This window comes from Osmerus mordax, unplaced genomic scaffold (assembly GCF_038355195.1).
Source record: "Osmerus mordax isolate fOsmMor3 unplaced genomic scaffold, fOsmMor3.pri Scaffold_32, whole genome shotgun sequence".
Classification (NCBI taxonomy): Eukaryota; Metazoa; Chordata; class Actinopteri; order Osmeriformes; family Osmeridae; genus Osmerus; species Osmerus mordax.
The window spans coordinates 109,780-131,025 of NW_027120589.1; the positions used below are offsets into that span (position 1 = coordinate 109,780).

Sequence of the window (21,246 nt, forward strand, 5' to 3'; positions counted from 1 at the left end):
AAAGCCGCAGGACAAGCAGGGACGGAAGCGGAAAGCCCAGGCCAAAAGCCGCAGGACAAGCAGGGACGGAAGCGGAAAGCCCAGGCCAAAAGCCGCAGGACAAGCAGGGACGGAAGCGGAAAGCCCAGGCCAAAAGCCGCAGGACAAGCAGGGACGGAAGCGGAAAGCCCAGGCCAAAAGCCGCAGGACAAGCAGGGACGGAAGCGGAAAGCCCAGGCCAAAAGCCGCAGGACAAGCAGGGACGGAAGCGGAAAGCCCAGGCCAAAAGCCGCAGGACAAGCAGGGACGGAAGCGGAAAGCCCAGGCCAAAAGCCGCAGGACAAGCAGGGACGGAAGCGGAAAGCCCAGGCCAAAAGCCGCAGGACAAGCAGGGACGGAAGCGGAAAGCCCAGGCCAAAAGCCGCAGGACAAGCAGGGACGGAAGCGGAAAGCCCAGGCCAAAAGCCGCAGGACAAGCAGGGACGGAAGCGGAAAGCCCAGGCCAAAAGCCGCAGGACAAGCAGGGACGGAAGCGGAAAGCCCAGGCCAAAAGCCGCAGGACAAGCAGGGACGGAAGCGGAAAGCCCAGGCCAAAAGCCGCAGGACAAGCAGGGACGGAAGCGGAAAGCCCAGGCCAAAAGCCGCAGGACAAGCAGGGACGGAAGCGGAAAGCCCAGGCCAAAAGCCGCAGGACAAGCAGGGACGGAAGCGGAAAGCCCAGGCCAAAAGCCGCAGGACAAGCAGGGACGGAAGCGGAAAGCCCAGGCCAAAAGCCGCAGGACAAGCAGGGACGGAAGCGGAAAGCCCAGGCCAAAAGCCGCAGGACAAGCAGGGACGGAAGCGGAAAGCCCAGGCCAAAAGCCGCAGGACAAGCAGGGACGGAAGCGGAAAGCCCAGGCCAAAAGCCGCAGGACAAGCAGGGACGGAAGCGGAAAGCCCAGGCCAAAAGCCGCAGGACAAGCAGGGACGGAAGCGGAAAGCCCAGGCCAAAAGCCGCAGGACAAGCAGGGACGGAAGCGGAAAGCCCAGGCCAAAGGCCAAAAGCCGCAGGACAAGCAGGGACGGAAGCGGAAAGCCCAGGCCAAAAGCCGCAGGACAAGCAGGGACGGAAGCGGAAAGCCCAGGCCAAAAGCCGCAGGACAAGCAGGGACGGAAGCGGAAAGCCCAGGCCAAAAGCCGCAGGACAAGCAGGGACGGAAGCGGAAAGCCCAGGCCAAAAGCCGCAGGACAAGCAGGGACGGAAGCGGAAAGCCCAGGCCAAAAGCCGCAGGACAAGCAGGGACGGAAGCGGAAAGCCCAGGCCAAAAGCCGCAGGACAAGCAGGGACGGAAGCGGAAAGCCCAGGCCAAAAGCCGCAGGACAAGCAGGGACGGAAGCGGAAAGCCCAGGCCAAAAGCCGCAGGACAAGCAGGGACGGAAGCGGAAAGCCCAGGCCAAAGGCCAAAAGCCGCAGGACAAGCAGGGACGGAAGCGGAAAGCCCAGGCCAAAAGCCGCAGGACAAGCAGGGACGGAAGCGGAAAGCCCAGGCCAAAAGCCGCAGGACAAGCAGGGACGGAAGCGGAAAGCCCAGGCCAAAAGCCGCAGGACAAGCAGGGACGGAAGCGGAAAGCCCAGGCCAAAAGCCGCAGGACAAGCAGGGACGGAAGCGGAAAGCCCAGGCCAAAAGCCGCAGGACAAGCAGGGACGGAAGCGGAAAGCCCAGGCCAAAAGCCGCAGGACAAGCAGGGACGGAAGCGGAAAGCCCAGGCCAAAAGCCGCAGGACAAGCAGGGACGGAAGCGGAAAGCCCAGGCCAAAAGCCGCAGGACAAGCAGGGACGGAAGCGGAAAGCCCAGGCCAAAAGCCGCAGGACAAGCAGGGACGGAAGCGGAAAGCCCAGGCCAAAAGCCGCAGGACAAGCAGGGACGGAAGCGGAAAGCCCAGGCCAAAAGCCGCAGGACAAGCAGGGACGGAAGCGGAAAGCCCAGGCCAAAAGCCGCAGGACAAGCAGGGACGGAAGCGGAAAGCCCAGGCCAAAAGCCGCAGGACAAGCAGGGACGGAAGCGGAAAGCCCAGGCCAAAAGCCGCAGGACAAGCAGGGACGGAAGCGGAAAGCCCAGGCCAAAGGCCAAAAGCCGCAGGACAAGCAGGGACGGAAGCGGAAAGCCCAGGCCAAAAGCCGCAGGACAAGCAGGGACGGAAGCGGAAAGCCCAGGCCAAAAGCCGCAGGACAAGCAGGGACGGAAGCGGAAAGCCCAGGCCAAAAGCCGCAGGACAAGCAGGGACGGAAGCGGAAAGCCCAGGCCAAAAGCCGCAGGACAAGCAGGGACGGAAGCGGAAAGCCCAGGCCAAAAGGCAACAGAATTGAAACAGCTACAGAAGAAGCAAAGACAAAACCTGCCTTACCCGCAGGCACGCACCTAACCCCAAAGCCAACCTCACCCTGCTTTTGTCACACGTCCATCAGGCTCTGCCCTCCCTCGGGCAAAGCCTCCCAAAAATACCACGTTCCACTCGTCGGCGCTCCCCTCCACGGAAGTCTTTAGTAAAAGGCGAAAGGCTTGTGCGTGCTGAAGGGGAACCAGAGCGTCGATTTGAAACGACCCAAACGGCCTACCCCCAACCCCTCCGTTGGCCCTGACTCACCCGTCCGCGGGGGCGAACCGGGGAGAACCGGGGCGAACCGCATCCTTCTCGGGAAAAAAAAGGCGCGGAAACGCCACGGGCCGCAGAGGGGCTCGGCCCGCCCGCTTGGCTTTTCTTTCCTTACCGCACTTTCTCCATTTCATTGATGGCTTTTTCTCCATTAAGATCCGTACGTGTTTATCGTATGCGCCTTCCAGCCAGTCCACTCCGTGTTGGTGTCGACTGACACGGCGATAAAAAACTCATTCCGATTGCCTTCCAGTTTTTCACCTCGGCCCCGCTGAATGTCAGCCAGCTCTCTCTCTCTCTCTCTCTCTCTCTCTCTCTCTCTCTCTCTCTCTCTCTCTCTCTCTCTCTCTCTCTGTCACTCACTCACTCAGTCACTCACTCAGTCACTCACTCACTCAGTCACTCACTTTTTTTTTTTTTTTTTTTTTTTTTTTTTTTATATCTAAAAGGGCGGGAAAACGCCACCGGCCGACAGGGCTCCGCCCACACCCCCTTTTCACCCCGTTTTTTTGGTAGGGATCGCTTGTTCCGCTTTGTTGGGGGGCCCCCCCCTTTTGAGGGTTTTTTGACCCTCACCCCAAAAACCCTAGCCCTAACCTAAACCCCTCTCCCCCAAACCTCACTCATTCAGACATTCCCTCCTTCCCTCCCTCCTTCCTTCCTTCCTTCCTTCCCTCCCTCCCTCCCTCCCTCCCTCCCTCCCTCCCTCCCTCCCTCACTAGCTTTTCTCTTTGACACGCTTAGAAAGATTGCACCCTTCCCGGAGACGCTGCAATACCGGGGCGATGCGCGGAGCGGACGGAGCGAGCCCCTGTTCCGACTCCCTGTTGCAAAAATCCGTTTAATATGTTGTCCTCGCATGGAGGACATATCAGATATTAAACTGATAAGAACAGATACTACACTTGATCTTAGCCAAAAGGCCGAGAAGCGATGACCGCATTATCGGACGCCCCCGGCGCGCGGACCCTCCGTGCACCACCTGGGCCGCTCGGTCACCACACCGAGAACGGCCGAAACCACCAAAAGCCAAAACCAAAGCCGAGGCCAAAAGCCGCAGGACAAGCAGGGACGGAAGCGGAAAGCCCAGGCCAAAAGCCGCAGGACAAGCAGGGACGGAAGCGGAAAGCCCAGGCCAAAAGCCGCAGGACAAGCAGGGACGGAAGCGGAAAGCCCAGGCCAAAAGCCGCAGGACAAGCAGGGACGGAAGCGGAAAGCCCAGGCCAAAAGCCGCAGGACAAGCAGGGACGGAAGCGGAAAGCCCAGGCCAAAAGCCGCAGGACAAGCAGGGACGGAAGCGGAAAGCCCAGGCCAAAAGGCAACAGAATTGAAACAGCTACAGAAGAAGCAAAGACAAAACCTGCCTTACCCGCAGGCACGCACCTAACCCCAAAGCCAACCTCACCCTGCTTTTGTCACACGTCCATCAGGCTCTGCCCTCCCTCGGGCAAAGCCTCCCAAAAATACCACGTTCCACTCGTCGGCGCTCCCCTCCACGGAAGTCTTTAGTAAAAGGCGAAAGGCTTGTGCGTGCTGAAGGGGAACCAGAGCGTCGATTTGAAACGACCCAAACGGCCTACCCCCAACCCCTCCGTTGGCCCTGACTCACCCGTCCGCGGGGGCGAACCGGGGAGAACCGGGGCGAACCGCATCCTTCTCGGGAAAAAAAAGGCGCGGAAACGCCACGGGCCGCAGAGGGGCTCGGCCCGCCCGCTTGGCTTTTCTTTCCTTACCGCACTTTCTCCATTTCATTGATGGCTTTTTCTCCATTAAGATCCGTACGTGTTTATCGTATGCGCCTTCCAGCCAGTCCACTCCGTGTTGGTGTCGACTGACACGGCGATAAAAAACTCATTCCGATTGCCTTCCAGTTTTTCACCTCGGCCCCGCTGAATGTCAGCCAGCTCTCTCTCTCTCTCTCTCTCTCTCTCTCTCTCTCTCTCTCTCTCTCTCTCTCTCTCTCTCTCTCTCTGTCACTCACTCACTCAGTCACTCACTCAGTCACTCACTCACTCAGTCACTCACTTTTTTTTTTTTTTTTTTTTTTTTTTTTTTTATATCTAAAAGGGCGGGAAAACGCCACCGGCCGACAGGGCTCCGCCCACACCCCCTTTTCACCCCGTTTTTTTGGTAGGGATCGCTTGTTCCGCTTTGTTGGGGGGCCCCCCCCTTTTGAGGGTTTTTTGACCCTCACCCCAAAAACCCTAGCCCTAACCTAAACCCCTCTCCCCCAAACCTCACTCATTCAGACATTCCCTCCTTCCCTCCCTCCTTCCTTCCTTCCTTCCTTCCCTCCCTCCCTCCCTCCCTCCCTCCCTCCCTCCCTCCCTCACTAGCTTTTCTCTTTGACACGCTTAGAAAGATTGCACCCTTCCCGGAGACGCTGCAATACCGGGGCGATGCGCGGAGCGGACGGAGCGAGCCCCTGTTCCGACTCCCTGTTGCAAAAATCCGTTTAATATGTTGTCCTCGCATGGAGGACATATCAGATATTAAACTGATAAGAACAGATACTACACTTGATCTTAGCCAAAAGGCCGAGAAGCGATGACCGCATTATCGGACGCCCCCGGCGCGCGGACCCTCCGTGCACCACCTGGGCCGCTCGGTCACCACACCGAGAACGGCCGAAACCACCAAAAGCCAAAACCAAAGCCGAGGCCAAAAGCCGCAGGACAAGCAGGGACGGAAGCGGAAAGCCCAGGCCAAAAGCCGCAGGACAAGCAGGGACGGAAGCGGAAAGCCCAGGCCAAAAGCCGCAGGACAAGCAGGGACGGAAGCGGAAAGCCCAGGCCAAAAGCCGCAGGACAAGCAGGGACGGAAGCGGAAAGCCCAGGCCAAAAGCCGCAGGACAAGCAGGGACGGAAGCGGAAAGCCCAGGCCAAAAGCCGCAGGACAAGCAGGGACGGAAGCGGAAAGCCCAGGCCAAAAGGCAACAGAATTGAAACAGCTACAGAAGAAGCAAAGACAAAACCTGCCTTACCCGCAGGCACGCACCTAACCCCAAAGCCAACCTCACCCTGCTTTTGTCACACGTCCATCAGGCTCTGCCCTCCCTCGGGCAAAGCCTCCCAAAAATACCACGTTCCACTCGTCGGCGCTCCCCTCCACGGAAGTCTTTAGTAAAAGGCGAAAGGCTTGTGCGTGCTGAAGGGGAACCAGAGCGTCGATTTGAAACGACCCAAACGGCCTACCCCCAACCCCTCCGTTGGCCCTGACTCACCCGTCCGCGGGGGCGAACCGGGGAGAACCGGGGCGAACCGCATCCTTCTCGGGAAAAAAAAGGCGCGGAAACGCCACGGGCCGCAGAGGGGCTCGGCCCGCCCGCTTGGCTTTTCTTTCCTTACCGCACTTTCTCCATTTCATTGATGGCTTTTTCTCCATTAAGATCCGTACGTGTTTATCGTATGCGCCTTCCAGCCAGTCCACTCCGTGTTGGTGTCGACTGACACGGCGATAAAAAACTCATTCCGATTGCCTTCCAGTTTTTCACCTCGGCCCCGCTGAATGTCAGCCAGCTCTCTCTCTCTCTCTCTCTCTCTCTCTCTCTCTCTCTCTCTCTCTCTCTCTCTCTCTCTCTCTCTGTCACTCACTCACTCAGTCACTCACTCAGTCACTCACTCACTCAGTCACTCACTTTTTTTTTTTTTTTTTTTTTTTTTTTTTTTATATCTAAAAGGGCGGGAAAACGCCACCGGCCGACAGGGCTCCGCCCACACCCCCTTTTCACCCCGTTTTTTTGGTAGGGATCGCTTGTTCCGCTTTGTTGGGGGGCCCCCCCCCTTTTGAGGGTTTTTTGACCCTCACCCAAAAACCCTAGCCCTAACCTAAACCCCTCTCCCCCAAACCTCACTCATTCAGACATTCCCTCCTTCCCTCCCTCCTTCCTTCCTTCCTTCCTTCCCTCCCTCCCTCCCTCCCTCCCTCCCTCCCTCCCTCCCTCCCTCCCTCACTAGCTTTTCTCTTTGACACGCTTAGAAAGATTGCACCCTTCCCGGAGACGCTGCAATACCGGGGCGATGCGCGGAGCGGACGGAGCGAGCCCCTGTTCCGACTCCCTGTTGCAAAAATCCGTTTAATATGTTGTCCTCGCATGGAGGACATATCAGATATTAAACTGATAAGAACAGATACTACACTTGATCTTAGCCAAAAGGCCGAGAAGCGATGACCGCATTATCGGACGCCCCCGGCGCGCGGACCCTCCGTGCACCACCTGGGCCGCTCGGTCACCACACCGAGAACGGCCGAAACCACCAAAAGCCAAAACCAAAGCCGAGGCCAAAAGCCGCAGGACAAGCAGGGACGGAAGCGGAAAGCCCAGGCCAAAAGCCGCAGGACAAGCAGGGACGGAAGCGGAAAGCCCAGGCCAAAAGCCGCAGGACAAGCAGGGACGGAAGCGGAAAGCCCAGGCCAAAAGCCGCAGGACAAGCAGGGACGGAAGCGGAAAGCCCAGGCCAAAAGCCGCAGGACAAGCAGGGACGGAAGCGGAAAGCCCAGGCCAAAAGCCGCAGGACAAGCAGGGACGGAAGCGGAAAGCCCAGGCCAAAAGGCAACAGAATTGAAACAGCTACAGAAGAAGCAAAGACAAAACCTGCCTTACCCGCAGGCACGCACCTAACCCCAAAGCCAACCTCACCCTGCTTTTGTCACACGTCCATCAGGCTCTGCCCTCCCTCGGGCAAAGCCTCCCAAAAATACCACGTTCCACTCGTCGGCGCTCCCCTCCACGGAAGTCTTTAGTAAAAGGCGAAAGGCTTGTGCGTGCTGAAGGGGAACCAGAGCGTCGATTTGAAACGACCCAAACGGCCTACCCCCAACCCCTCCGTTGGCCCTGACTCACCCGTCCGCGGGGGCGAACCGGGGAGAACCGGGGCGAACCGCATCCTTCTCGGGAAAAAAAAGGCGCGGAAACGCCACGGGCCGCAGAGGGGCTCGGCCCGCCCGCTTGGCTTTTCTTTCCTTACCGCACTTTCTCCATTTCATTGATGGCTTTTTCTCCATTAAGATCCGTACGTGTTTATCGTATGCGCCTTCCAGCCAGTCCACTCCGTGTTGGTGTCGACTGACACGGCGATAAAAAACTCATTCCGATTGCCTTCCAGTTTTTCACCTCGGCCCCGCTGAATGTCAGCCAGCTCTCTCTCTCTCTCTCTCTCTCTCTCTCTCTCTCTCTCTCTCTCTCTCTCTCTCTCTCTCTCTCTCTGTCACTCACTCACTCAGTCACTCACTCAGTCACTCACTCACTCAGTCACTCACTTTTTTTTTTTTTTTTTTTTTTTTTTTTTTATATCTAAAAGGGCGGGAAAACGCCACCGGCCGACAGGGCTCCGCCCACACCCCCTTTTCACCCCGTTTTTTTGGTAGGGATCGCTTGTTCCGCTTTGTTGGGGGGCCCCCCCCTTTTGAGGGTTTTTTGACCCTCACCCCAAAAACCCTAGCCCTAACCTAAACCCCTCTCCCCCAAACCTCACTCATTCAGACATTCCCTCCTTCCCTCCCTCCTTCCTTCCTTCCTTCCTTCCCTCCCTCCCTCCCTCCCTCCCTCCCTCCCTCCCTCCCTCACTAGCTTTTCTCTTTGACACGCTTAGAAAGATTGCACCCTTCCCGGAGACGCTGCAATACCGGGGCGATGCGCGGAGCGGACGGAGCGAGCCCCTGTTCCGACTCCCTGTTGCAAAAATCCGTTTAATATGTTGTCCTCGCATGGAGGACATATCAGATATTAAACTGATAAGAACAGATACTACACTTGATCTTAGCCAAAAGGCCGAGAAGCGATGACCGCATTATCGGACGCCCCCGGCGCGCGGACCCTCCGTGCACCACCTGGGCCGCTCGGTCACCACACCGAGAACGGCCGAAACCACCAAAAGCCAAAACCAAAGCCGAGGCCAAAAGCCGCAGGACAAGCAGGGACGGAAGCGGAAAGCCCAGGCCAAAAGCCGCAGGACAAGCAGGGACGGAAGCGGAAAGCCCAGGCCAAAAGCCGCAGGACAAGCAGGGACGGAAGCGGAAAGCCCAGGCCAAAAGCCGCAGGACAAGCAGGGACGGAAGCGGAAAGCCCAGGCCAAAAGCCGCAGGACAAGCAGGGACGGAAGCGGAAAGCCCAGGCCAAAAGCCGCAGGACAAGCAGGGACGGAAGCGGAAAGCCCAGGCCAAAAGGCAACAGAATTGAAACAGCTACAGAAGAAGCAAAGACAAAACCTGCCTTACCCGCAGGCACGCACCTAACCCCAAAGCCAACCTCACCCTGCTTTTGTCACACGTCCATCAGGCTCTGCCCTCCCTCGGGCAAAGCCTCCCAAAAATACCACGTTCCACTCGTCGGCGCTCCCCTCCACGGAAGTCTTTAGTAAAAGGCGAAAGGCTTGTGCGTGCTGAAGGGGAACCAGAGCGTCGATTTGAAACGACCCAAACGGCCTACCCCCAACCCCTCCGTTGGCCCTGACTCACCCGTCCGCGGGGGCGAACCGGGGAGAACCGGGGCGAACCGCATCCTTCTCGGGAAAAAAAAAGGCGCGGAAACGCCACGGGCCGCAGAGGGGCTCGGCCCGCCCGCTTGGCTTTTCTTTCCTTACCGCACTTTCTCCATTTCATTGATGGCTTTTTCTCCATTAAGATCCGTACGTGTTTATCGTATGCGCCTTCCAGCCAGTCCACTCCGTGTTGGTGTCGACTGACACGGCGATAAAAAACTCATTCCGATTGCCTTCCAGTTTTTCACCTCGGCCCCGCTGAATGTCAGCCAGCTCTCTCTCTCTCTCTCTCTCTCTCTCTCTCTCTCTCTCTCTCTCTCTCTCTCTCTCTCTCTCTCTGTCACTCACTCACTCAGTCACTCACTCAGTCACTCACTCACTCAGTCACTCACTTTTTTTTTTTTTTTTTTTTTTTTTTTTTTTATATCTAAAAGGGCGGGAAAACGCCACCGGCCGACAGGGCTCCGCCCACACCCCCTTTTCACCCCGTTTTTTTGGTAGGGATCGCTTGTTCCGCTTTGTTGGGGGGCCCCCCCCTTTTGAGGGTTTTTTGACCCTCACCCCAAAAACCCTAGCCCTAACCTAAACCCCTCTCCCCCAAACCTCACTCATTCAGACATTCCCTCCTTCCCTCCCTCCTTCCTTCCTTCCTTCCTTCCCTCCCTCCCTCCCTCCCTCCCTCCCTCCCTCCCTCCCTCCCTCCCTCACTAGCTTTTCTCTTTGACACGCTTAGAAAGATTGCACCCTTCCCGGAGACGCTGCAATACCGGGGCGATGCGCGGAGCGGACGGAGCGAGCCCCTGTTCCGACTCCCTGTTGCAAAAATCCGTTTAATATGTTGTCCTCGCATGGAGGACATATCAGATATTAAACTGATAAGAACAGATACTACACTTGATCTTAGCCAAAAGGCCGAGAAGCGATGACCGCATTATCGGACGCCCCCGGCGCGCGGACCCTCCGTGCACCACCTGGGCCGCTCGGTCACCACACCGAGAACGGCCGAAACCACCAAAAGCCAAAACCAAAGCCGAGGCCAAAAGCCGCAGGACAAGCAGGGACGGAAGCGGAAAGCCCAGGCCAAAAGCCGCAGGACAAGCAGGGACGGAAGCGGAAAGCCCAGGCCAAAAGCCGCAGGACAAGCAGGGACGGAAGCGGAAAGCCCAGGCCAAAAGCCGCAGGACAAGCAGGGACGGAAGCGGAAAGCCCAGGCCAAAAGCCGCAGGACAAGCAGGGACGGAAGCGGAAAGCCCAGGCCAAAAGCCGCAGGACAAGCAGGGACGGAAGCGGAAAGCCCAGGCCAAAAGGCAACAGAATTGAAACAGCTACAGAAGAAGCAAAGACAAAACCTGCCTTACCCGCAGGCACGCACCTAACCCCAAAGCCAACCTCACCCTGCTTTTGTCACACGTCCATCAGGCTCTGCCCTCCCTCGGGCAAAGCCTCCCAAAAATACCACGTTCCACTCGTCGGCGCTCCCCTCCACGGAAGTCTTTAGTAAAAGGCGAAAGGCTTGTGCGTGCTGAAGGGGAACCAGAGCGTCGATTTGAAACGACCCAAACGGCCTACCCCCAACCCCTCCGTTGGCCCTGACTCACCCGTCCGCGGGGGCGAACCGGGGAGAACCGGGGCGAACCGCATCCTTCTCGGGAAAAAAAAGGCGCGGAAACGCCACGGGCCGCAGAGGGGCTCGGCCCGCCCGCTTGGCTTTTCTTTCCTTACCGCACTTTCTCCATTTCATTGATGGCTTTTTCTCCATTAAGATCCGTACGTGTTTATCGTATGCGCCTTCCAGCCAGTCCACTCCGTGTTGGTGTCGACTGACACGGCGATAAAAAACTCATTCCGATTGCCTTCCAGTTTTTCACCTCGGCCCCGCTGAATGTCAGCCAGCTCTCTCTCTCTCTCTCTCTCTCTCTCTCTCTCTCTCTCTCTCTCTCTCTCTCTCTCTCTCTCTCTCTGTCACTCACTCACTCAGTCACTCACTCAGTCACTCACTCACTCAGTCACTCACTTTTTTTTTTTTTTTTTTTTTTTTTTTTTTTATATCTAAAAGGGCGGGAAAACGCCACCGGCCGACAGGGCTCCGCCCACACCCCCTTTTCACCCCGTTTTTTTGGTAGGGATCGCTTGTTCCGCTTTGTTGGGGGGCCCCCCCCTTTTGAGGGTTTTTTGACCCTCACCCCAAAAACCCTAGCCCTAACCTAAACCCCTCTCCCCCAAACCTCACTCATTCAGACATTCCCTCCTTCCCTCCCTCCTTCCTTCCTTCCTTCCTTCCCTCCCTCCCTCCCTCCCTCCCTCCCTCCCTCCCTCCCTCACTAGCTTTTCTCTTTGACACGCTTAGAAAGATTGCACCCTTCCCGGAGACGCTGCAATACCGGGGCGATGCGCGGAGCGGACGGAGCGAGCCCCTGTTCCGACTCCCTGTTGCAAAAATCCGTTTAATATGTTGTCCTCGCATGGAGGACATATCAGATATTAAACTGATAAGAACAGATACTACACTTGATCTTAGCCAAAAGGCCGAGAAGCGATGACCGCATTATCGGACGCCCCCGGCGCGCGGACCCTCCGTGCACCACCTGGGCCGCTCGGTCACCACACCGAGAACGGCCGAAACCACCAAAAGCCAAAACCAAAGCCGAGGCCAAAAGCCGCAGGACAAGCAGGGACGGAAGCGGAAAGCCCAGGCCAAAAGCCGCAGGACAAGCAGGGACGGAAGCGGAAAGCCCAGGCCAAAAGCCGCAGGACAAGCAGGGACGGAAGCGGAAAGCCCAGGCCAAAAGCCGCAGGACAAGCAGGGACGGAAGCGGAAAGCCCAGGCCAAAAGCCGCAGGACAAGCAGGGACGGAAGCGGAAAGCCCAGGCCAAAAGCCGCAGGACAAGCAGGGACGGAAGCGGAAAGCCCAGGCCAAAAGGCAACAGAATTGAAACAGCTACAGAAGAAGCAAAGACAAAACCTGCCTTACCCGCAGGCACGCACCTAACCCCAAAGCCAACCTCACCCTGCTTTTGTCACACGTCCATCAGGCTCTGCCCTCCCTCGGGCAAAGCCTCCCAAAAATACCACGTTCCACTCGTCGGCGCTCCCCTCCACGGAAGTCTTTAGTAAAAGGCGAAAGGCTTGTGCGTGCTGAAGGGGAACCAGAGCGTCGATTTGAAACGACCCAAACGGCCTACCCCCAACCCCTCCGTTGGCCCTGACTCACCCGTCCGCGGGGGCGAACCGGGGAGAACCGGGGCGAACCGCATCCTTCTCGGGAAAAAAAAGGCGCGGAAACGCCACGGGCCGCAGAGGGGCTCGGCCCGCCCGCTTGGCTTTTCTTTCCTTACCGCACTTTCTCCATTTCATTGATGGCTTTTTCTCCATTAAGATCCGTACGTGTTTATCGTATGCGCCTTCCAGCCAGTCCACTCCGTGTTGGTGTCGACTGACACGGCGATAAAAAACTCATTCCGATTGCCTTCCAGTTTTTCACCTCGGCCCCGCTGAATGTCAGCCAGCTCTCTCTCTCTCTCTCTCTCTCTCTCTCTCTCTCTCTCTCTCTCTCTCTCTCTCTCTCTCTCTCTGTCACTCACTCACTCAGTCACTCACTCAGTCACTCACTCACTCAGTCACTCACTTTTTTTTTTTTTTTTTTTTTTTTTTTTTTTATATCTAAAAGGGCGGGAAAACGCCACCGGCCGACAGGGCTCCGCCCACACCCCCTTTTCACCCCGTTTTTTTGGTAGGGATCGCTTGTTCCGCTTTGTTGGGGGGCCCCCCCCTTTTGAGGGTTTTTTGACCCTCACCCCAAAAACCCTAGCCCTAACCTAAACCCCTCTCCCCCAAACCTCACTCATTCAGACATTCCCTCCTTCCCTCCCTCCTTCCTTCCTTCCTTCCTTCCCTCCCTCCCTCCCTCCCTCCCTCCCTCCCTCCCTCCCTCCCTCCCTCACTAGCTTTTCTCTTTGACACGCTTAGAAAGATTGCACCCTTCCCGGAGACGCTGCAATACCGGGGCGATGCGCGGAGCGGACGGAGCGAGCCCCTGTTCCGACTCCCTGTTGCAAAAATCCGTTTAATATGTTGTCCTCGCATGGAGGACATATCAGATATTAAACTGATAAGAACAGATACTACACTTGATCTTAGCCAAAAGGCCGAGAAGCGATGACCGCATTATCGGACGCCCCCGGCGCGCGGACCCTCCGTGCACCACCTGGGCCGCTCGGTCACCACACCGAGAACGGCCGAAACCACCAAAAGCCAAAACCAAAGCCGAGGCCAAAAGCCGCAGGACAAGCAGGGACGGAAGCGGAAAGCCCAGGCCAAAAGCCGCAGGACAAGCAGGGACGGAAGCGGAAAGCCCAGGCCAAAAGCCGCAGGACAAGCAGGGACGGAAGCGGAAAGCCCAGGCCAAAAGCCGCAGGACAAGCAGGGACGGAAGCGGAAAGCCCAGGCCAAAAGCCGCAGGACAAGCAGGGACGGAAGCGGAAAGCCCAGGCCAAAAGCCGCAGGACAAGCAGGGACGGAAGCGGAAAGCCCAGGCCAAAAGGCAACAGAATTGAAACAGCTACAGAAGAAGCAAAGACAAAACCTGCCTTACCCGCAGGCACGCACCTAACCCCAAAGCCAACCTCACCCTGCTTTTGTCACACGTCCATCAGGCTCTGCCCTCCCTCGGGCAAAGCCTCCCAAAAATACCACGTTCCACTCGTCGGCGCTCCCCTCCACGGAAGTCTTTAGTAAAAGGCGAAAGGCTTGTGCGTGCTGAAGGGGAACCAGAGCGTCGATTTGAAACGACCCAAACGGCCTACCCCCAACCCCTCCGTTGGCCCTGACTCACCCGTCCGCGGGGGCGAACCGGGGAGAACCGGGGCGAACCGCATCCTTCTCGGGAAAAAAAAGGCGCGGAAACGCCACGGGCCGCAGAGGGGCTCGGCCCGCCCGCTTGGCTTTTCTTTCCTTACCGCACTTTCTCCATTTCATTGATGGCTTTTTCTCCATTAAGATCCGTACGTGTTTATCGTATGCGCCTTCCAGCCAGTCCACTCCGTGTTGGTGTCGACTGACACGGCGATAAAAAACTCATTCCGATTGCCTTCCAGTTTTTCACCTCGGCCCCGCTGAATGTCAGCCAGCTCTCTCTCTCTCTCTCTCTCTCTCTCTCTCTCTCTCTCTCTCTCTCTCTCTCTCTCTCTCTCTGTCACTCACTCACTCAGTCACTCACTCAGTCACTCACTCACTCAGTCACTCACTTTTTTTTTTTTTTTTTTTTTTTTTTTTTTTATATCTAAAAGGGCGGGAAAACGCCACCGGCCGACAGGGCTCCGCCCACACCCCCTTTTCACCCCCGTTTTTTTGGTAGGGATCGCTTGTTCCGCTTTGTTGGGGGGCCCCCCCCTTTTGAGGGTTTTTTGACCCTCACCCCAAAAACCCTAGCCCTAACCTAAACCCCTCTCCCCCAAACCTCACTCATTCAGACATTCCCTCCTTCCCTCCCTCCTTCCTTCCTTCCTTCCTTCCCTCCCTCCCTCCCTCCCTCCCTCCCTCCCTCCCTCACTAGCTTTTCTCTTTGACACGCTTAGAAAGATTGCACCCTTCCCGGAGACGCTGCAATACCGGGGCGATGCGCGGAGCGGACGGAGCGAGCCCCTGTTCCGACTCCCTGTTGCAAAAATCCGTTTAATATGTTGTCCTCGCATGGAGGACATATCAGATATTAAACTGATAAGAACAGATTTTTTTTCTTTTGAGAAAAATTTATTGGTTCTCACCGTTGACAGTTCATAAAAACAATTCGTTTTACATGTCTTTTCTTTTCTTAAAAGGTACATTAATTACAGGGCATAGGGGGCGCTAAAACACTGGTGTAATTACTTTAAAAGCACTGAATCGAAATCGTAGTTAAAAAGTGCCCGCTAAAACAACAAGGTGATCATGAATAAATACAGCAGTGTTAAAAAGCCATAAAAGAATGTACACTTGGTTAAGACATCTTTAAAGGAATGTTTTACAATGTGTCTTTAAAAATGTGACGTGTGTGTGTGACTATGTGTGTGTGTGTGCGTATGTGGCTATGTGTCTTGTGTGGCTATGTGAGTGTGTGTGTATGAGTGCATTTAAAGGTTCTGTTCCTCAATTGTGCAGGACCGGGATGAGCTTGTCTGGCTTGCCTCTACCTGCCCCGCTGAACAAGCCACCGAGTCCTCCCCCTCCGGGGCCCAGCGGAGATCCTCGACCTGGGCAGCCATTCCGGCGCAGCCAGGCCGCTGCCGCCCGGACCACTTCACGTGGAGGGGGGCCCCTTCCGTATGGCGCGTGGGATGTACCACCCGAGGGTCTCTGCAGCCAGTTCCGCCGCTGCCTGGGTGGACATCTCCACGCGCTTCCCCGCCAGCAGGTTCCTGGAGGTCCAGAGGGCTTCTTTGAAGCATGTCAGGGTGAGCCAGAGTTGGCGGAATTGTCCAGATGTCATGGTCCTCTGGCTCACCCCGTAGAGCACCAGCTGTGCGTTTAGGACCTCCCCTGCCGGCAGGCACGGGGTTATCAGGGGCCCCGCCAGGATCCACAGGTCCCGGGCGGCACTGCACTCCCAGAGCAGGTGCCTCACGGTCTCCTCTCCGCCACAAGTCGGCCGCGGGCACCTGGATGTCGTCGCCAGCCTCCGGGAGTGCATGACGGCTCTGACCGGGAGGATCTCATGGGCCACCATCCAGGAGAGGTCTCGGTGCTTGTTCAGCAGGGCAGGGTGGCTCACGTTCCGCCAGACCGTGGCCGACTCACCCAGGGCGAGTCGGCGCACTCGGGTCACTTCCTCCCGTTCCTGCACAAGAGAGAGAACAGAGCGGTGTTTGGTTAAAACGGTGAGTGGTTCTTTCTCTAAAATGTGTGTCTTTAAAAACGTCTTAATAAAAAGGTAGGCCGGGGGGAGGTTAAAAGACACTGGCGTCCTCAGGTCTTTCGGGATCCACTGCAGGTGCCTGAGGTAGGACCCCATCCAGAATCTGGTCAGGGCCGCGGTCTTGTGGTTTCCGGATGGGGTCGTCGCCAGTGCCAGGTGGAGTGCGGTGTACCGGCTACCAAAGAACACTTTAAAATCCGGGAGTCCCTTCCCTCCGTTTCGTGGGGCTCTCTTCACTACATCTCTTTTCAGGCGCTCCCACTTGGACCCCCAGATGAAATAAAACACCATCCTGTCGAGGACTAAAAGAATGGGTTTGGGGGGGATAAAAACAGAACCGATCAATAAGAACAAGGGTAAAATCACTGCTTTGATGATTAAAACCTTGCCTTCAAATGTCAGTCGTCTGAGTCCCCAGAACGTCAGTCTCTGTCGGGTTTTTGTCAGTAAGCCCTCCCAGTTTCCGCTCCCTCCCCCCTCCCGGTCGAACTGTACCCCGAGGATGCGGAGGTCGGTCTGGGTCGTCGTCATGGGAAGCCTAGTCATGTCTGTCCCACCCCACGGTCCGAAAAGTCTCCCCTCTGTCTTGTCCCTGTTAAGCTTGGCACCCGATGCGAGGCCAAACCAGTCAGTCCGGTCCAGGGTCCTGTCTACGGATAAAAGGTCAGTGCATAAAATGTTGATGTCGTCCATGTATAAAATGCACTTGGCAGTCAGTCCCCCAGTCCCCGGGATCCCCAACCCACAAATGAGTTGGTCCCTTCTCAAGATCTGCGCCAGCGGCTCTATACAGCAGACATAGAGTAAGGGGGATAAGGGACACCCCTGACGGACGCCGCAGTTAACTTCCACTGCTTTGGATAAGAACCCGTTAACAAGGATTTTGCTGGTAATGTCCCCATACAGCAGTCCCACCCAAGCTAGGAATCTCCCCGGAAAACCCGCTTTTTGCAGTACCTTGAAAAGGTACTGGTGCGAGACCCGATCAAAGGCTTTCTCAAAATCTAAATTTAGGACTACTAGCCGAATGTTTCTGTCTCTCGCAAAACAGATGGCGTCTCTGATCAGTACCAGGCTGTCCGTGATCCTCCTTCCCGGGATGGCGCAGGCTTGATCCGGGTGGATCAAGTCCCCTAAAACACAAGACATACGAGAGGTTAAAATCTTGCTAAAAAGTTTACAGTCAACGTTTAAAAGAGTGATAGGTCGCCAGTTCTTTAGGTCCGCTTTGTCGTTTTTCTTGAATAAAAGGGATACAATGCCCATCCTAAAACTGTCAGGTAGTCGGTCGAGTCGTTCAAAGTCCTTAAAAACAGTCAACAGGTCGTGTCTTAAAATATCCCAAAAGGTCAGATAAAATTCCAGGGGGAGCCCGTCCTCGCCTGGGGATTTCCCTTTTTTAAAACATCTGATGTTTTTGTCCATTTCTAAAAGGGTAAAATCCTGGGATAAAAGCACGGTGTTTACAACTGTTTTGTCTAAAAAGCTTAAAACCTCGTCCATGACGTGATTAAAAACTTCTTTCTTTTCAAACAACTCATCATAAAATTCCTCCACCACCTTCGTAATCTGTTGTGTGTCAGTTTTTAAAATCCCATTTTTATCTTTGATACTCGTTAAAACATTGCTCCTGCTGATTATTTTCTTAAAAAAGTACCTGGTACATTTTTCTCCTTCCTCCAGGTCTCTCTCTTTGCTTCTTAAAATCACTCCTCTGCTCACCTCTTCCGCCATTAAAACCATTTCTTTTTTCACCTCTCTTATTTCATCGTTAAAATCCAGCCCTTCCTGTGTAAGTTTAAAATACCTCTCCAACCTCCTCTGCAGTCCCACCATGCGTCTCTCTGTTTTCTTTCTTTTTTCCCTCCCTTTCCGTTTAAAAAAAGTCTGTGTCCTATGTTTCACCATTTCCCACCACTGTGCTCGTGTTTCGAACATGTCTTGAAGGGTCTGCCAGTCCCTGAACCGCTCCCTGTATGACCTTGTTATCCCTTCGTCCTCCAACAGGGAGCAGTTCAGTTTCCACAGACCCTTCCCTACCGTCACACCCGAGGTTAGTGAAAGGGTGCACGTGAGCATACAGTGGTCCGAAAAGAATACCGGGGTTAATCTAGCATCGGTTGGGGGGGCGTCTCGGGTCAGTACGTAGTCAATGCGAGAGGCTCTGGTACCATCGCCACTGGACCAGGTGAAGCCCTCCTCTCTGGGATGCAGGGATCTAAAACAGTCAACTAATTTGAAATCCCTACAAAGTCCGTGTAATAAAACCGACGATTTGTCTACTTTAAAAAACTCTCCGGCTCCTTTCCTATCCTTCCTTGATAAAACACAGTTAAAATCCCCTCCCACCACTAGGGGATCCCTCCCTAGCAGGTGGGACTGCAGGTCATCTAAAAGGTCGCACCTCTCATTTTTGCTGCTAAAACCATACACATTTATCAGTTTAAAATCCTTCCCTAAAAAATTCAAATTCAGTAAGAGCATACGTCCGTTGTGTAAAACTGTGCTCCCCTTCACCAAGATGTGTGCATTTTTTATTAAAACCGCCACTCCATCGTTCTTGTTGTTATTTGATCCACTCCATACTGAGGGTCCATGGCTCCACTTACTCTCCCACTGTTGATAAAAGGTTTTAAAAGGCAGTCCACATTCTTGGATTAAAACAATATCTGTCTGTACAGTACTTAAAAAGGTTAAAATGGACTGGGCTCTAAAACCTGACTTAATGGATCTTACATTAAGAGTGGTGATTGTGAGTGCCATAAAAAGGATGAAGGGGGTTAAAGGGGACGTGCGCATTACTAAAACCAGGGAAGTGGGTTGGGTCTAAAAAAGGGGTGATCAATAAAACCAATAAAACAATAAAAGCAGAGGGTAATAATCAACAGTTAAAACAAGCACTAAAACCGGACCTACGAAATGTCAACACTCTCTTGCTCACTCTTAGTTTTCTTTTTGTGGGGGAGGCCCGAGCTCTCCTTAGGGGACGATGTGACCAGGTTTACATTTAAAAAAGACTTTTGGTTCGGAGAGCTAGAAGGAAATACCCTGGAAGAGGAATCTGACTCTTCAGAGCTCACTTCGGGCCTCCCCCTCTTCCCGGCGTGATCGATGTCAAAGGACAGATCTTTGTGTCTTTCTACCGCCGGGAGTTGGCCACATGGCATTAAAACCTCGCTTTCGCCACTTTCGGCCGAGTCACGGGAGTCAGAGGAGGAGGAGGCGCTGGCGGCCTCTCCTGGGCTCTCCCCCTCCTCCTCTTCGCGCTCTTCCTGCCTCCCGTGCTCGGCCTCCTGGTTTAAAATGTTTAAAATCGGGACCGTTCTCTGTGCCATTTCCTCCTCCTGCACCTCTTTCTCCGCTCTTTCTCTCTCCTTTTCCGCTCTTTGGCCCTCCGCCACCTTCACCATCATCTCTCTCACCGCCTCCTCCTCCGCCCTTTCCTTCTCCTTCTCCGCTTCCTTTTCCCTCTCTTCTCTGGCTGGTCCCGCCTGCTCCACGGACGCCCTGACCGTCCGGAGCTTGTTAGCGAAGGACTGAGGGCAGTCTCTGAACAGGTGGGAGAGCTCGCCACACAGGTTGCAAGCCCTCCCATTTGGGCACTCCGCGAAGGCGTGCCCCAACTCCCGACATTTCCCGCACACAATTTCCTGGCACGCCTCCGCGAGGTGCCCATGCTTCATACACTTTCTGCACAACTTTGGCTGTCCCTGGTAGTGTACGAAGCCCCTGTTCTCCCCCAACACGATCATTGAGGGTAACTGCCTCAGTCCTTCAAAACCTGTAGAATCTGGAACCTGCTGGATGGGTACTCTCCAAGACCCATTCCAAATGCCGTCCAGATCCCTTACTCTAACTGGAGCCCCTTTAACTGTGCAGTACCGTCTCAACCAAACACAGATATCTTCAGGGTTCACAGTCTCATTAAACATTCTGACAATCACCACTTTTAGTGTGTTGTCAGTCAGTTTCTCCAAGGCAAAGGAGCAGGTAATTTTCTCTCTGCTGTTCTCATATCTGGTCCAAAATTCTTTCAATGCATTTGCGGAGCTAAAACTGACATCGAAACCCTGCCCAGAGGGCAAGGCTAAGATGCAATTAAGCTCCGCCGGAGAGAACTTCAAAACCTTCTGCAGCAGGTTCCTGGAGAAGTCCAATCTGGACATCTCCAGTTTCTTCCCACCACCATCAAGTTTGAACATGAAACGGACACTGTTGTGCCTCCTCATGCCGGCACGGGCGGCCGACATTCTGGAGGCACAACAACAACAACAACAGTTAGACTAGGGGGTGGGGGTGACACAGCAAGTGGTAACAAGAGGGGGGGGGGGGGGCACACCAACACAAGAGGAGAGGGGAAGACAAACTGGTTGGGGGGAGGGATGGGGGGAGGGGGGGGGTGGGGGGAAGGGGGGGACTTACAAACCAAGTGGGGGGTTACAAACAACAACTGGACAATACAAAAACTACCACCAACACCTAAATAAAATTCTCAAAGGGGGATTAAGGGACTGGCCGGGGAAAATGAAACCAAAACACTTAACAAGACTGAGGACAAAAATAAAACTAAGGTAACAATTAAACTAACCACAAGATGGAGACAAACACACTGACAGTACACGGAAAAACACTGACACCAATCGACAGGACACTCCCGCCACCAATCAGAGATTGGTGGCTAGGCTACACCAACAACACTAAAACCACAGACTATGAACAATTTACACTTAACAACACTATAGGCCCCTAAGAGGGGGGGGGGGGAGGGGGGGGGGGGGGGTAGGAAAAAAAAACTACTCAACACTTACTACACTTAAGACACACGATAAAACGGCCACAAGATGGAGACTCAACTGACAACGGAAAAACACTGACAACACTCAACTGGACACACCTGCCACCAATCAAGCAATTGGTGGCTAGGCTACACCAAACACCACAATACCACAAAAACTAAACAAACTAACAACAAAGACAACTATGTAGGCCTTAAAAAAAAAAGGGGGGGGGGGGGGGGGGACACAAGAGGAAACAACTGACAACAATAGCAACAACAGGCTAAATACAAGTAACAGAATACAGCACAAAAATACACAAAACAAGCACAAAAACAAGGCCCACAGCGGGACCGGAAAAGTACTGGCCTTGGAGGCACTCACCTGGCCCAGCACTGGGCTGGGCCAGTGGAAGAATGGAAAATTCCGGTGAGTGACTCCTCCTCCAGCACTGGCTCCGGCACCCGACTGCAGACCTGTGAACAAAAC

The 21,246-nt window shown here is 55.0% G+C and overlaps 15 non-coding genes and 1 pseudogene across 15 annotated transcripts; all 16 read right to left on the reverse strand.

The window, feature by feature from the left end:
* Positions 1-2,430: 2,430 nt before the first annotated feature.
* On the reverse strand, positions 2,431-2,548 carry LOC136939819 (U5 spliceosomal RNA). Its single transcript, XR_010876032.1, has one exon. It is a non-coding gene; the product is annotated as a U5 spliceosomal RNA (small nuclear RNA).
* Positions 2,549-3,357: 809 nt separating this feature from the next.
* LOC136939858 (U2 spliceosomal RNA) lies at positions 3,358-3,548 on the reverse strand. The gene has a single exon (XR_010876068.1). It is a non-coding gene; the product is annotated as a U2 spliceosomal RNA (small nuclear RNA).
* A 500-nt stretch (positions 3,549-4,048) lies between these two features.
* Positions 4,049-4,166, reverse strand: LOC136939820 (U5 spliceosomal RNA). Its single transcript, XR_010876033.1, has one exon. It is a non-coding gene; the product is annotated as a U5 spliceosomal RNA (small nuclear RNA).
* Positions 4,167-4,971: 805 nt separating this feature from the next.
* LOC136939859 (U2 spliceosomal RNA) lies at positions 4,972-5,162 on the reverse strand. Its single transcript, XR_010876069.1, has one exon. It is a non-coding gene; the product is annotated as a U2 spliceosomal RNA (small nuclear RNA).
* A 500-nt stretch (positions 5,163-5,662) lies between these two features.
* LOC136939821 (U5 spliceosomal RNA) lies at positions 5,663-5,780 on the reverse strand. Its single transcript, XR_010876034.1, has one exon. It is a non-coding gene; the product is annotated as a U5 spliceosomal RNA (small nuclear RNA).
* An 811-nt stretch (positions 5,781-6,591) lies between these two features.
* On the reverse strand, positions 6,592-6,782 carry LOC136939860 (U2 spliceosomal RNA). The gene has a single exon (XR_010876070.1). It is a non-coding gene; the product is annotated as a U2 spliceosomal RNA (small nuclear RNA).
* A 500-nt stretch (positions 6,783-7,282) lies between these two features.
* Positions 7,283-7,400, reverse strand: LOC136939822 (U5 spliceosomal RNA). Its single transcript, XR_010876035.1, has one exon. It is a non-coding gene; the product is annotated as a U5 spliceosomal RNA (small nuclear RNA).
* Positions 7,401-8,204: 804 nt separating this feature from the next.
* LOC136939862 (U2 spliceosomal RNA) lies at positions 8,205-8,395 on the reverse strand. Its single transcript, XR_010876072.1, has one exon. It is a non-coding gene; the product is annotated as a U2 spliceosomal RNA (small nuclear RNA).
* Positions 8,396-8,895: 500 nt separating this feature from the next.
* Positions 8,896-9,013, reverse strand: LOC136939823 (U5 spliceosomal RNA). Its single transcript, XR_010876036.1, has one exon. It is a non-coding gene; the product is annotated as a U5 spliceosomal RNA (small nuclear RNA).
* An 812-nt stretch (positions 9,014-9,825) lies between these two features.
* Positions 9,826-10,016, reverse strand: LOC136939863 (U2 spliceosomal RNA). The gene has a single exon (XR_010876073.1). It is a non-coding gene; the product is annotated as a U2 spliceosomal RNA (small nuclear RNA).
* Positions 10,017-10,516: 500 nt separating this feature from the next.
* LOC136939824 (U5 spliceosomal RNA) lies at positions 10,517-10,634 on the reverse strand. Its single transcript, XR_010876037.1, has one exon. It is a non-coding gene; the product is annotated as a U5 spliceosomal RNA (small nuclear RNA).
* An 805-nt stretch (positions 10,635-11,439) lies between these two features.
* LOC136939864 (U2 spliceosomal RNA) lies at positions 11,440-11,630 on the reverse strand. Its single transcript, XR_010876074.1, has one exon. It is a non-coding gene; the product is annotated as a U2 spliceosomal RNA (small nuclear RNA).
* Positions 11,631-12,130: 500 nt separating this feature from the next.
* On the reverse strand, positions 12,131-12,248 carry LOC136939825 (U5 spliceosomal RNA). The gene has a single exon (XR_010876038.1). It is a non-coding gene; the product is annotated as a U5 spliceosomal RNA (small nuclear RNA).
* Positions 12,249-13,059: 811 nt separating this feature from the next.
* Positions 13,060-13,250, reverse strand: LOC136939865 (U2 spliceosomal RNA). Its single transcript, XR_010876075.1, has one exon. It is a non-coding gene; the product is annotated as a U2 spliceosomal RNA (small nuclear RNA).
* A 500-nt stretch (positions 13,251-13,750) lies between these two features.
* LOC136939826 (U5 spliceosomal RNA) lies at positions 13,751-13,868 on the reverse strand. Its single transcript, XR_010876039.1, has one exon. It is a non-coding gene; the product is annotated as a U5 spliceosomal RNA (small nuclear RNA).
* Positions 13,869-14,666: 798 nt separating this feature from the next.
* On the reverse strand, positions 14,667-14,845 carry LOC136939758 (U2 spliceosomal RNA; annotated as a pseudogene).
* Positions 14,846-21,246: the final 6,401 nt, after the last annotated feature.